This window comes from Camelus dromedarius, chromosome 23 (genome assembly GCF_036321535.1).
Source record: "Camelus dromedarius isolate mCamDro1 chromosome 23, mCamDro1.pat, whole genome shotgun sequence".
Taxonomy (NCBI): domain Eukaryota; kingdom Metazoa; phylum Chordata; class Mammalia; order Artiodactyla; family Camelidae; genus Camelus; species Camelus dromedarius.
The window spans coordinates 5,096,628-5,109,139 of record NC_087458.1 but is presented as its reverse complement, the minus strand read 5'-3'; the positions used below and the strand labels follow the sequence as shown (position 1 = coordinate 5,109,139).

The 12,512-nt window shown below is 47.2% G+C and overlaps 1 long non-coding RNA gene across 1 annotated transcript in view; it reads right to left on the bottom strand.

The window, feature by feature from the left end:
• The window catches only part of LOC135318972 (uncharacterized), a 43,490-nt gene extending 34,854 nt beyond the window's left edge, over positions 1 to 8,636 (bottom strand). Inside the window, exons 1-2 of the long non-coding RNA XR_010377461.1 lie at positions 8,484 to 8,636; positions 2,183 to 2,261 (exon numbers count right to left, since the gene is read on the bottom strand). This is a non-coding gene — a long non-coding RNA (uncharacterized LOC135318972). The remainder of the gene's footprint in view (positions 1 to 2,182; positions 2,262 to 8,483) is intronic.
• Positions 8,637 to 12,512: the final 3,876 nt, after the last annotated feature.

Below are 12,512 nucleotides of genomic sequence, written 5' to 3'. Positions count from 1 at the left end.
CCTCTGAAAACCAGTGCGCGGCTCTACTTTTAGAGCCAAAAAGAGAAAGCAAATCTTCATACTCACTCAGCAAGGTCTCTTTCCTTCCTTGGCAGTGAGGTTTTAACAGGACATCAGTTGAACCTGAAATTCTCTAAGTTTATCAAAATCCAAGCTGATATTCTTTTGATTTCAAGGCACATTTCGTTCCAGAAAAATATACCATATAAAATTAAAATGTATAAAAGACATTAATCATTACCTAATGATGTAATTTCAGGGTCTAAACAAGGAGTTCTGTCTGGCAATCATACCACCAAAGTGACCATTTACTCCTAAGATGTAAATATTTAGGGGACCAAAGGACATGAGGAGGAAATGAGTAAATTACAACGCATATCCTATGCTGTCACCAAAGTGACTCAGATTTTGGCAATAAGATCGTGGCTTTAATTTAACAAATGATTTATCTACATAGCACCAGATTAAAAGGAACAAAATGGTCTCTTGGCTTTTGTGGGGCCATACTGCCAGCAGTTTTGATTCCTCTTCCCTTCCAAGGACTTGTTCCACTCTTCTCTCCTAACCTGTCACATGAGGAACAGCTGGGACAATACATATCTATGGATGTCTGGGCTCTAGCCACGTGCCAAACACATCTCCACACATCTTCCAACAGAAAGCTGAGGATAAGAATTAGACTGATCAGAATCCAGATAATATGGTTGTTGTCCTGGCTCTCAATGAATATCATTCTTTCATTAGAAAGACTAAAGGAAATGATTAATCATTTAATTGTCAGATTCTATACTAGATTTTGGAGATAACAAAGACAAGAAAGACAGATCTGTTTTTCAGGAATTCACTGCCCATGGAGGAAAGATATGACAGTGTGAAAAGTAGAATAAAAAAGATATTACTAATGTGCAGCAGTGGTTGAAAGTAGAGAGTGCTGGCTAACTATACTTAGTGGTAAGGAAGAGCTGGTTCAGATGAGCCTTTTAAGTTTAGGAGAAACATGCATTGAATCTCTACAACTGGACATATGCCAGGTTGACCAGGGAAGGAGAGTATTCCAGGGGAGTTAACTATCCTTGCAAAATCCCAAAGATAAAAAAATAAAGACGTGCTAAAGGAACTGACAGTAGCTCAGCACAGCTAAGATATAAGATGAATGTGAGGGACATGGCGTAATGTGGTTCTGGAAACCTCGGAACCAGACCAAAAGGCTCCTTGGAAGCCCTCCTAAGGTGTTTTGGTCTCTGTGGTCTGATAGCAAGAACCAACAAAGGGTTTTAAGCAGAGAACACATGATTATATTTGCACTTTAAAAGGTCATTTTTGGGGCAAGACACGAAGGGGATGACATCAGTGGCAAGAAGACCAGATCCGAGACCACTGCGGCATCTAGGCGATATCCTGCAGGACCTCACGGTATCTGGTACCTTAAAAGAAGTTGTACATGTATGATAATATCTAACGTTTATGTAAAACGTACTATATGGCAAACACTTCCACACATTGCCCTCTCAGTTACTCCATGAGAGAGAGAATGCCACACTCCCACTTTACTGATAAGGAGAGAGGCACCGTGATGCAGTAATTAGCTATGGCCACAAAAGCTAGAATTTGAACCCCAGCGGTGTGACTCTGTAAAGTTTTTCTTCTTAACACAAGACACCACTTATAGCTGTGAAGTCTGTCCACTGTCCAGAGGTGCCCACAGGGAGCAAGTCCAAGAAATCCAATCCGCGTCCACTTAAGAACCCACCCACCCCCAGCACAAAGCTATGTCCACCTGAGTACTTGTTTCTTCCCCCAGGCGCCCTTCACTTGCCAAGCTCTGTGTCCAGAGGACAGGCCCACGCAAAGAGGAAGCCTCCCTACCTCACACAGAGGCGCCAGAGCTAGCTGTGCCCCTGCCTGTTCCACAGCACAGCACGGACTACTCTGTGTGGGAGGACACTTGGAAGGGTGTTTGATTAAGCAGTTTGTAATGATGAATGTGGAAATGGATAAATAAACTGCACTACATACTTCTACTGGAATGTTATGGAGCATTTAAAAGGAATGGACTATTTATTATGTGTATATTGATTTTTTAAACATAGCAATGAGTGAATCAAGCTGTAAATCAAGTGCAGTACACTACGTAGATTTTAAAGCCCAAAAATCATTACATTTTATACACAGACACACTCACCAAATTTGTGTCAGTGGTTGCTTTCGCGGAGAGGACGAGATCAGAACTTGAGGGAAGACCACAGCAGACTTAAATGTACCTGTAAGGTTTTATTCCTTTTATTAAGACTTGAAGCAAAAATGACAAAATACTTTTTACTATCAATTCTGGATGACAGGCATGCAATTACTCGAAGTAAAAACAGTGTTTATTTTTTAAGATTAAGTTTAGTAGGAAACTGGGAATAGAAGACTTAGAAGGCTATGCTGTGTGATCAGAAAGCGGAACTTCAGGAGTCCTGGATTCAGAGGTGGAGCAGTTCCAGACGATGACAAGGCTCAGGGTGCAGCCACTGAATGGCTGGCTAAAGGGGAGGTGGAGGTGGAAATCAATGGACTATAAGAATGAAGGATCCCGATGCATCACCAAGATGCTGGTTGAGTTTTCCAGAATGATGGCAAAAGCCAGGGTGGAAAGAGACAGGAGCCAAGGTCCTCATTAAATATGGTTATAGGGCAAGGAGATCGGTTGAGGGAACAATGAGGTTGGAAAGAGGGTGGAGTGTGCATGCATCAGTGGAAGAATGCTCGTTGAAAGGAGCCAGGGTGGTGAGCAAAGGCAAGCTGAGCCCATCTCCAGCCACAACCCCACGAGGGAGAATGAGTTCCCTGCACTGGAACTGCTGAAAAGTCGTGTCACTCAGGAAAAGTCTGCTTTCAGTTAAGGTGAGGAGATAGTCACCTCAAAAATCCTACCAAACTCTAACTTTCTAATCCAATAACCCAGAACTATGGGTTCAATCAGAGAGGAGTGTTAGATGTTGCCAACAAACAAAAGAAGGAGAACTGAGGACTCCTTACACTGGAAGTCAAGCTGCCAGACACACCAAGGGGAAGGGAATGATGAAAGAGATTATCGCAAAGCAAAGCCAGCCAGGCAGCAAAATAAGCAGTCTTGGGAAATCAAGTTGGCACCGAATGTGTGAAATGACCTGAGGGAGCACATAGAGGCATCTGAGATCACTGTCAAGAGAGAATTCCAGTTCAGGATTTGGTGTTGGCTCTGGAAACAGCTCTGGGAATGTGTTGAGGGATGAATGGAGAGAGGGGCCCACATATGAAGAGATTTGAGGTTGACAGTCCAGATGGACCCACACGGACAAGGTAAAACCATATCCTAAGACTTAAATCTTTAGAGATAGAATAGAGAAGTGACGAGATCAGAATGGTAAAGAGAAAGAGAGGCCAGTATCCAGGAAGGGAACAGGAGCAACTGGAACTTTCAGACGTTTTGGGCTAAGAGACACTCAGCCCCCTCACTCATGCCAAGACATGCCAAACCCCATTTTCTCCTCCACGGCACTGAGGGGCCTCCGTACAAGGCCTGCAGTCACATTGCTGACACCAAGAGAGGCACGTGTTCCCTCAGATCTAGGATGTCCACACTTAGAGAGGACTGTTTGTTGATACTGGAAATCTTCGTTTAAAGAGACTCCTTTACTTCTGGGCAGAGGATTTGGGCTACAAAGCAGACTGGTGACCCTGATCAAGGTCTCATTCAGAAAATACAGCAATGCCTTTCTGAGAAAAAAAAAAAAAAAACCACCACCCTCACGCCCGCTCTCGGACAAGGGAAGAACGCAGACCCACTCACTGCATCCTGCTCTTTATTCGTCTCCAACTCCCCCCATCCCTGTTTACACAATCTCTATTCAGCGTAGATGCAGAGCAGAAAAAAATAAAGGTTCTGGGCAATCGCACCTTCTTTCAAACTGGAATGACTCATATCTGCGCTTGCCTTTCGCATTTACAGGAGAAGAATGCTGATGTCTTCAACCTCAGGTCCCTCAGTTTGGGATGAGGGGCCCTGGGAACATGCCTGTGTGAAGCCCACAGGGGACGGGGAAGACCTCATTAACACTGCACACAGTTGGCCACAGCCATTTCTGTAGCTCTAAAATGTTTCACTTCCAACCATCTCAAGATTCAGCAAAATAAAATCACTCTACAGGATAAAATAACTGCTTATCAAATCTATTAACTTCTTAATAACTCTAAGTTACTTGTTACGGGAAACCAGTTTGGTAAGAGCACCAAACCCTCCTGGCCCACCTCAATACCACCACCACTCTTGAAATGAAGAGTCCGGCTGTGTTTACTGAGCTGGGGAGAGAGTCACTGGAGGAAGGAGAAGGTGGGGGGACAGAGCAGGACTGCAGTGAGGCACTAACACCCAGTCTTCAGACTTGGCTGCCTTCTCCTACAAAGCAAAACCAGGGCAGGTGCAGAGTTCTTTCAGCCATCTGTACACCCCTGCATATACACAGCTAACTGGAAACACTTTCTTCATTGTGCCGGGGAATGATGTGCACACTGTGCCCAAAATAACCCCGTCTGGACCTACTACCTCCCTCTGTGGCCACTGTCATCTCCTGCAGGTCTCACTCCTCACTCAAAAAATTCCAACACCCCTTCCTACCACACCTGTGGTCACATCTTGATGAAGCCAGGCTGCCTGTCTTGAGCAGCAGCCCCAAAGAGTAAGAGAACAGAGGCTGTCTCAATGGCCCATTGAAATCCCCAGAACTAATAATTATAGTTAACACTTGTTGAACATTAATATGTGGCAGCACTGCTCTAAGAATTAATCACTATAACTCTGTGAGAGAAGTACTATTCTTATCCATATTTCACAGAAGAGAAAACTGAGCCACAGAGAGGCTTAGTAGCTTTCCCAGAGACACACAGCTAGTAATTGGCAGAACAAGGATTTGAGCCCAGGCGATCTTATTCCAGAGCCCATATTCTTAACCCTGGTGTGGTTCTGCCCCTTGGAAGAAACCAAACAGCTAACATGGTTACATGGAGAAATATGTAATTTACATTTTGTGGCCCTGCCTCTCAATGAGTTTTCACTCCTTTCCTCTCAATGTTTACATTTCATGCTTTAGATGTGATGCTTTCAGTCTTTACATCTAAAATGGAACAGGGTACGCAGTGCTATCTTGTCATAATGGAGTGAAAAACAGGTTTCAGTGGGAGTACCATCCCCAAGTAAAGTTCAGGGGCAGCCCGGTCCTGTGCTCATGTCTTCATCAAGATTGACTCCAAGTATCCAACTCTGCAGACCAGATAGATGGCATGAGCACTAACAGATTCAAGCATTCAGAGGGCAGAGCAGGTTTGGAGAACCTTAGTTTAGTTTATTCCCCCAGTCAATACGTATTTTCAGAGCTTGGAGTATCTGATACTGTGCTGGATTCTGGGGACACGATAGAAAAGTAGACAGAGTCCTTATCCTCTGGCAGCATTCATTCCAGAATACGCTAGAGGAGACTGAGAATAAACAAGCAAACAACACGTAAGAAACAAGATGCCATGACAAAATAACCCAGGGAATCTCTTTTATATGGGGCATTCAGAAATGTAGCAGATTTGAGATCCTCAGAGATATGCAGGACATACAGTTCCCAATGCCATGCCCTCTTTATGCCTTTCTGCTAACTATTGGGAATTTCCCTATTAAAGAACAGCTCTGGATGTTGTAATGCAAACTTCTTGACCTGGTGCTCAAGGCCCTGCTCCAGCCCTGCCCTACCTATATACCTCTTCCCATCACCACTTCCAAACACACCTTTTCCATTCCATTTAAGCTAATCTCTCATTGTCCCGTCTCATGTTCACTCCAACTCTGTTCTCTCCCTCCACCTGTTTATTCTACCCATCCTTCAAGATGAGGTTTCCTCATTTTTGTCCACTACAGGCTTTCCAAGCTCCCCTCTCCTCTAAAATACTAGTTCTCAGACATTAACTACCTGAAAATGCAGCCTTCTGTCCTTCACTGCTATTTCACAAGTGCCATCATCAAGGAATTTTTACACAGGGTACCACAATCTCCTCACGCAAGTGTGGGCAGAAAGGGAAGGGGATTCAGCACATGTCCAGCGTTCTCAGGGCCAGAGGCTGAGAGAACTGACGCAGGCTCAGGAAGGCAACTCGAGGGACCAAGAACAGTGAGCAAAGGGCACAATTTCTAACAGGAAGACACAGAGCCTCCAAGCAAGTGGACAGATCTCTACAGCTGTAAACAAACGTGGCAAGGAGACAGTTCTGGAGGGTAACTAAGGATCCAGGTGAGACATGTAATCAAAGCCTAGGAGTGGAGAACAAGCGTAAGCCTGGTCTCACACTGGTCCAACACAGGTAGCGGGAGTGCAGACCCGTGACTGAGGGATAACCGGGCACCATGTATCAACTGGCAACAAAAGGAATCTGGGGGAGAGTCCAGGAACCTAGACACCAAGATTGGGTGACCAAGTTTGAGAATCTGACTCAGTTCGAAGGGTAAGCTGTAGACGGAGATCATCAGTGGACTTGTTTGGGAGAAGTAGGGAAAGGAGACGAAACAGAGGAAACGAAAGCCTAAAACGCTTATGGACAGATTATTAGTCCCTTAGGTGTAGGGGCCATGCCTCAATTCTCTCCTCCGCAGCACTCAGCAGATACATATTTAGTGATTACATAACAAAGAAAGATCAAACAGAGTTTGGTATTGCCCAATGAAAGTAAATATGCCAAGACAACTTGAGTCATCACTTAAGCAAGCAAAGTATTGTGGCATCTTTACAAGAAGCCTCCATCACCCTGGCAAACACAGAGGGTAATGTGATCTGGTGAAGGGAGATGCGGCTAGAAATGAGGAGGGGAAAGTACACCAACTTTGCAGCAAACTCCCGTCGACCTTAGACAAGTCATTTCACCTCTCGGAGCCTCAATTATCTCATCTATAAAAGGGTAACTGCAACTGCTCCAAATTTTTCATAGTATCTAAAACACTCTTCACCCAGATCTCTGCTTGGCTAACTGCATTTCTTTTGAATCTTTGCTCAAATCCTGCCTCCCTGATGAGCCCTATCCTAGCCACCCTATTCAATACAGTAATCTGCTCGATCCAACAACCCCACCCACCCCTACACTCTCTGGCTTATATTTTTCTTTTTCATAACACTTCTAACACCCTATAAAATTCACCTATTATCTTTATTGCTGCCTGCTAGAATGTAGGCTCCATGACAGCACGAGTCTTTGTTCTAGTTCACTGATGTATACCAAGTCTCTGATAGCATCTGGAGCAGAGTAGGCATCCAACAAATATTTGAAGGATAAATATATGAATGAATCAAATAACGGCCACAATCTTGTGGAAGAAAAAAACTACAGTAACAAATCAATCGTATTCTCCCTGCAGCCAAGGTCTCCTGCCTACACCCTCAAGAATTGCTAAAATGCAGTGATACCCTAAACTCTCATGAAATCTGGGGACCCAAATGGGCAAACACATCCCAGGTGTTCTGGGGCCACCTGCTGGCAACTCTACTTAGTAGCTATCTCAGCATTTAAAACGACAGGAATTTCCAGCGGAGAACCGAGTTACAAGGAACCTCTCCCCTCAGCCAGTGAGGGCACTCAGGCTACACACAAGAAACAGAAACCTAGACCACAAATCAGGAGCTTCCAAAAGTTCCCGGAAGGGAGAGTTAAAACCTCCTCTGAAGGACCACATGTCCCAGCGTTTCCCAGAACCTACTTCCACTACATTAAGAACAGTAAGTGGCACGTACCGAGCCCTCATCTCTCAGGCACAGTTCCAAGCACTTTCTCGTTTTATTTAATCCGGGCATCAATCCCTTGGTGAACCTACCACCATTACCATTTTAGAGATGAATAGTTGCCTTTTAAAGTGAATGTTTTAAGTGAAGCTGCGACCCCATTTAAATTAAAATACTGATAGGAAAACTCAAGCCAGGGTGTGCGCCCGGTGCCGGGGAGCCCCAGCGCACCTGCGGGGCAGGTGTGAGGGCCCAGCAGCCCTCCCCTCAACTCAGTCGGGCGCCACCTCAGTCCTGGGCTCTGGATCCCACAGGCCGCCCCGCTTCACTCTGGTCGCCTCAGAAGGAGGATGCGCCCCAGCAGCCCGCGTGAGCTGTGCCCCAGGGACTCTTTCCAGGCCTCCGACGCCCCCAACAGCCTTTCTCGGCTGAGCCGGCTGCGCCCCGCCCCTCTTCCCGGAAGTGGCTCTCTCCACTTCCCTGGGCGCCAGGGGACGCTGTGCGCACCGGCGCCTCAAGGGCACATGCCCGAGGCAGCGCCGGTCGCTGTTTCCAAACGCACCACCCCCAACCCGCACTTCTCCAGGGGGGTGAGGGGCCACGCAGGAGGCCGAAGGGCTGCCCGCCCCGCACGCCCCCACCTCCGGCGCGGCGGCCACTGCTCCGAGGAGCCTCCGCGTTCCGGGAGGACGCGGCGCGTAGTCCGGGCCTTACCTCCCCGACGGGCCTCGGGGCCCCTGATGGAGGGGCCTTGGCGCCGCAGGGCTCAGGCCTGGGCCTCTCACGGCGCCAGGGTCTGGGAGCTCTCGGGCCGCCCCTCGGGGAGGCGGAGGCACGGTGCTTGGGGGGCGAGGGCCCCGGATGGGATCAAAGCCCGGGCCTCCAGGACGCCGGACAAGTTCGCCCCCTGCTGGTCAGGCGGAAGCTCTGGCTTCTTTGTCTTCAACTACAGCCCTGATGACTGTTTCCCAGGAGGAGGATGTGAAGTGGGTTTAGGTGCTACAAGCGCTTTTTTGATACGCTTGAGTTACTTATTCTTAAGTGCATTAGGAAAAAAATTACTAGTACAACAACCCCTTCTACCTGGAGTATTATTTTGTTATGAGGCTAACTCTTTAAAAATAAGTAGTTGACTTTGATTGAAATAAATAATACACAGATGTAAAAAAACCACGGTGGTGGTACTCAAATGACTAAAATCCAATAAAACTATCAGCCTCACAAGGATAATGAAGGGAATATGTGGTATGATGGTTAATATGTATCAGCATGCAGGGTGTTTTTGGATGAGGTTAACATTTAAATCAGTGCATTTTGAGTAAAGCAGATTACCCACCATAATGTGGTGGGGCTCATCCAATCAGCTGGAGGTCTGAAAAGAATAAAAAGACCCACCACCGTGAGCAAGAGGGAATGCACCACCGGAATGCTTCTCCCCTCCATCTCCCTGAGCCTCCACCCCAGGGTCTGAGACTTTCCACAGATGAAATGTTATTCTCTGCTCTGCCTTCAGATGTCAGCACTGAAGTGTCCAGCTTGCACCAGCAGGCCCAGGTACATTTCCTTCCCTGTGCCTTTAATGTCTGTCTCCCATGAGCACAGGACCACATAGCAGAGCAAGGGGTCCCCAGCTGCAAACTTCCACCTCTCCTCCCCTTTTAGTTCTAGCCATTGACAACCTATAGATATAGATATAGATACATAAATATAGATAAACACATCTTTTTTTTTCTTTGTAACCACTTGGTCCTCATAGCTCAGTAGCCATCAGGAGACACGAGCATGTTCAGGCTTTCACTGCAGCTATTTGTGATGTGTAAGTTCCCTGATTGCAGGAATCCTGGCTTTCTATTCCTTTCAGAATCACACACTATGACCTTACATGTAGGAAATGCTCAATGAATGCTTGATGAGAAGCCCCATTGGTGACAAATTTGAGAGTTTTGTATGACTTCTACATGTGGGATTTTATGTCCATGTTGGACTGTTGCCTCTCTACCCTAAGGAGTTACTGCCCTGGAAAACGGCTTAGGTCTCCCCACTGGCAACCCTGGTTCTGTTTGAAGACCATATGGGTGGTACAAGCATGACACAGGACCCTCTGATATTGGGGTCAAGGGTCATGGCACCCAGGCCTCCATGGCCTGAACTCCTTGAGTCTCTCCAGTTGCCCTTCTTATCTCTTCTCCTCCTCTTCCCTCCTCCCCTCCCCTCCACCTCTCCCCTAGCTCCCTCTCCCACTGTTCTGTCTCCTAATTTCTCTCTTCTTCCCTCCTTCACCTGTTATAGTCTCCTCTTACTTCACCTTCCCCTCTTCTCTTCACCTTTCCCCTTATGTTTCCTCTTCTTCTTTTCCATCTTCCAAGTATTTCATAAACAAAACCAAGGCTCCATTCCTAAGTTTCAGGACCCTGGCTGAAGAAATTACAAAGACCAGCTCAAAGGCAGTTCAAAGGCAGTTCAAAGGCAGCTCAAAGGCAGTGGCATTTGGAGTCATGTGTCCAAAAGGACTCTGCACCAGTGAGGACTCCTGTGGAAGCCCTTTGACTCCCTGTACCCCTGTCTAGCCTTCTTCCCATGTGTTCAATCACTCACTTGCCCCCAGATGCTGGCTCCATTCCCTTTTCACTAACCCTGCAGAATAGGGCCAATCCCACCGTGTTCCATGGGAGACCATCTTGTTCCTTGCAGGCCAGTTCACTTCCTGAGGCCCCCAATTCCTGCAAATGGTGGTCAGTACACCATCAGGCCCCAGACCCACTTTAGGAGCCAACAATAAGAGCCTACTCCATACACGGGGGTCACTGGCAACACAGCAGCTTCCTCCCCAGTCAGAGAGAAGCCAACGCCCACCCCAAAGTTGGCTCATGTGTGGGCAACAGTCTTGCCAGTTCTGTGGCTGCTGATCTTAGCTCAACACATCTTCACTGAGCCTCTGCTCTGAACAAGGTGCTTAACTAAGTGCTATCCTTATCAGAATTGGAAAGCAACTAAACATGCATCCTGTCTAGTCTGGGGATCCATTAAGCTGGCGATAGCTGTGCCAGGTGCTGTGCCACCTTGTCAGTACCTAGGGGCTCTTCCCTGTCCACCTCCTGCATAGCTCAGGCCCTGATCTGAGAAATCCACTTATCTCGGGCACCTGTGCGAAGGAATCTCTTCAGGACTCAATGAGCAACTATAAGATTTCTTTACAAATGCTTATAATTGTAGGGGCTGAATACTAGCAGAAAAGGAGGACCACAGTGGTAAGATCTAGAGCAAAACATGTCAGAAATGCCAAATTCCAGAGCAACTCGATGAGCTGGTGCAGCTGACTGATGTGGATGAATGGATGATGCCCCCCTGACTCCTGATGCGCTGTCAAGACCATGCCCAGGGCATCTTAGAACCAAGATCCACAGAGTTGGAAGGAACCAATACCATCTTTTCTCCTTCCCACTCTCAGCTGTTTCATCCATAAGAAAGCTAAGAAACACAGAGGTAAAATGTCCCATAAGTGATCAAAGAGCTGGGATGTGAGCACAGTTTTTCTTTCTCTCATTAGAAGGCCTATTTCCATAACAAGAAACTACAAATACAAATTGCAACAGTGAACCTGGGGCAGCTTTCAGCTGGGGTTAGGTCAAGCAGAAAGCTGCAAGGGAGCATGTTGGGTAGCAGCCACCCCTGGGGAATAATCTGAGGTGAGTTGTCCCACTAAGTAGGCTGATGTCTAAGGAGCCGCTCGTGGGTTCCCCCAGGGTCTTGAGGCTCCAGGAGTCTGATTCACACTAACCACACTCAGCGTCCCCGGCTGGTGAGCCAAACACCAATATTCACATATAACAGACACGGGGCCTCACCTCAGGCCAGGGCACTGGGACGTGCCTGTCATGAGCAAAGCTCATAAGGAGCCTACACCGTGTATCACCAGCTTACAGAAAACAAAGTCAGGGCAGAATATTTTTCACCTTGAGAGATATTTTAACTAAAGAACCAGAATGTCCTTTCCCAGAACACTGCCAAGAGAAACAAAAAATCTAGATTCAAACCTCTGCCACTCTCCTTTTTCTAAAACACCATGGTGACCTCTTTATTGCCATTGTCACTCCAACAACCCCTGCACCATGTTAACCTCTTACGTGACAATTCCCAAGCCCACAGAATAGCCTACACTGATTTCATTTCAGGATGGCTGTTTCTGGCGCTTCCTAAGAGGCACCCTAAACTCACCCACCTGCCCCCAAAGCTTAGCTGGGTAAATCACTCTAGGAAGGCTTTATAGAGCAGGCAGCTACTGTGTGACTTCAGGTTAGCCTCAAAGGGGACTGACGTGGGACTTGTATTCTCTTCCAGGCTTTCTGTGTCTATTAGTTTTGCCCTCAAACTTGAACTCTGTGGACCTGATATCCCCCTTGCCGTCTAATAACTAGGTTACACTCCAAATCCAGCTTTTTAATGCCAAAGGCAGGCAGGAACATTGGGGGTGGGCCCCTTGCTCCCTGGCCCACCATATGGGTTGAGATTTAACTTCTTTCAACTCTTGAGGCCATTCTGCCTTCTCCTCCCAGTGGGCCTCATCCTCTGCAAAGTCAGAACACTGCCACCAGCTCCAGCTATGACCCCTGAGGGGGCTGAGGGGAGGAGGCTGTCTGAGGGGACCTTGCTCTTGAGGTCTGGCCCTTTCATAATGTGTTGTGGCTACTGCTGACCTGGGTGAGCTACCAGGCCCCAGGGCACCCTGGTGAGATGAAACTCCTC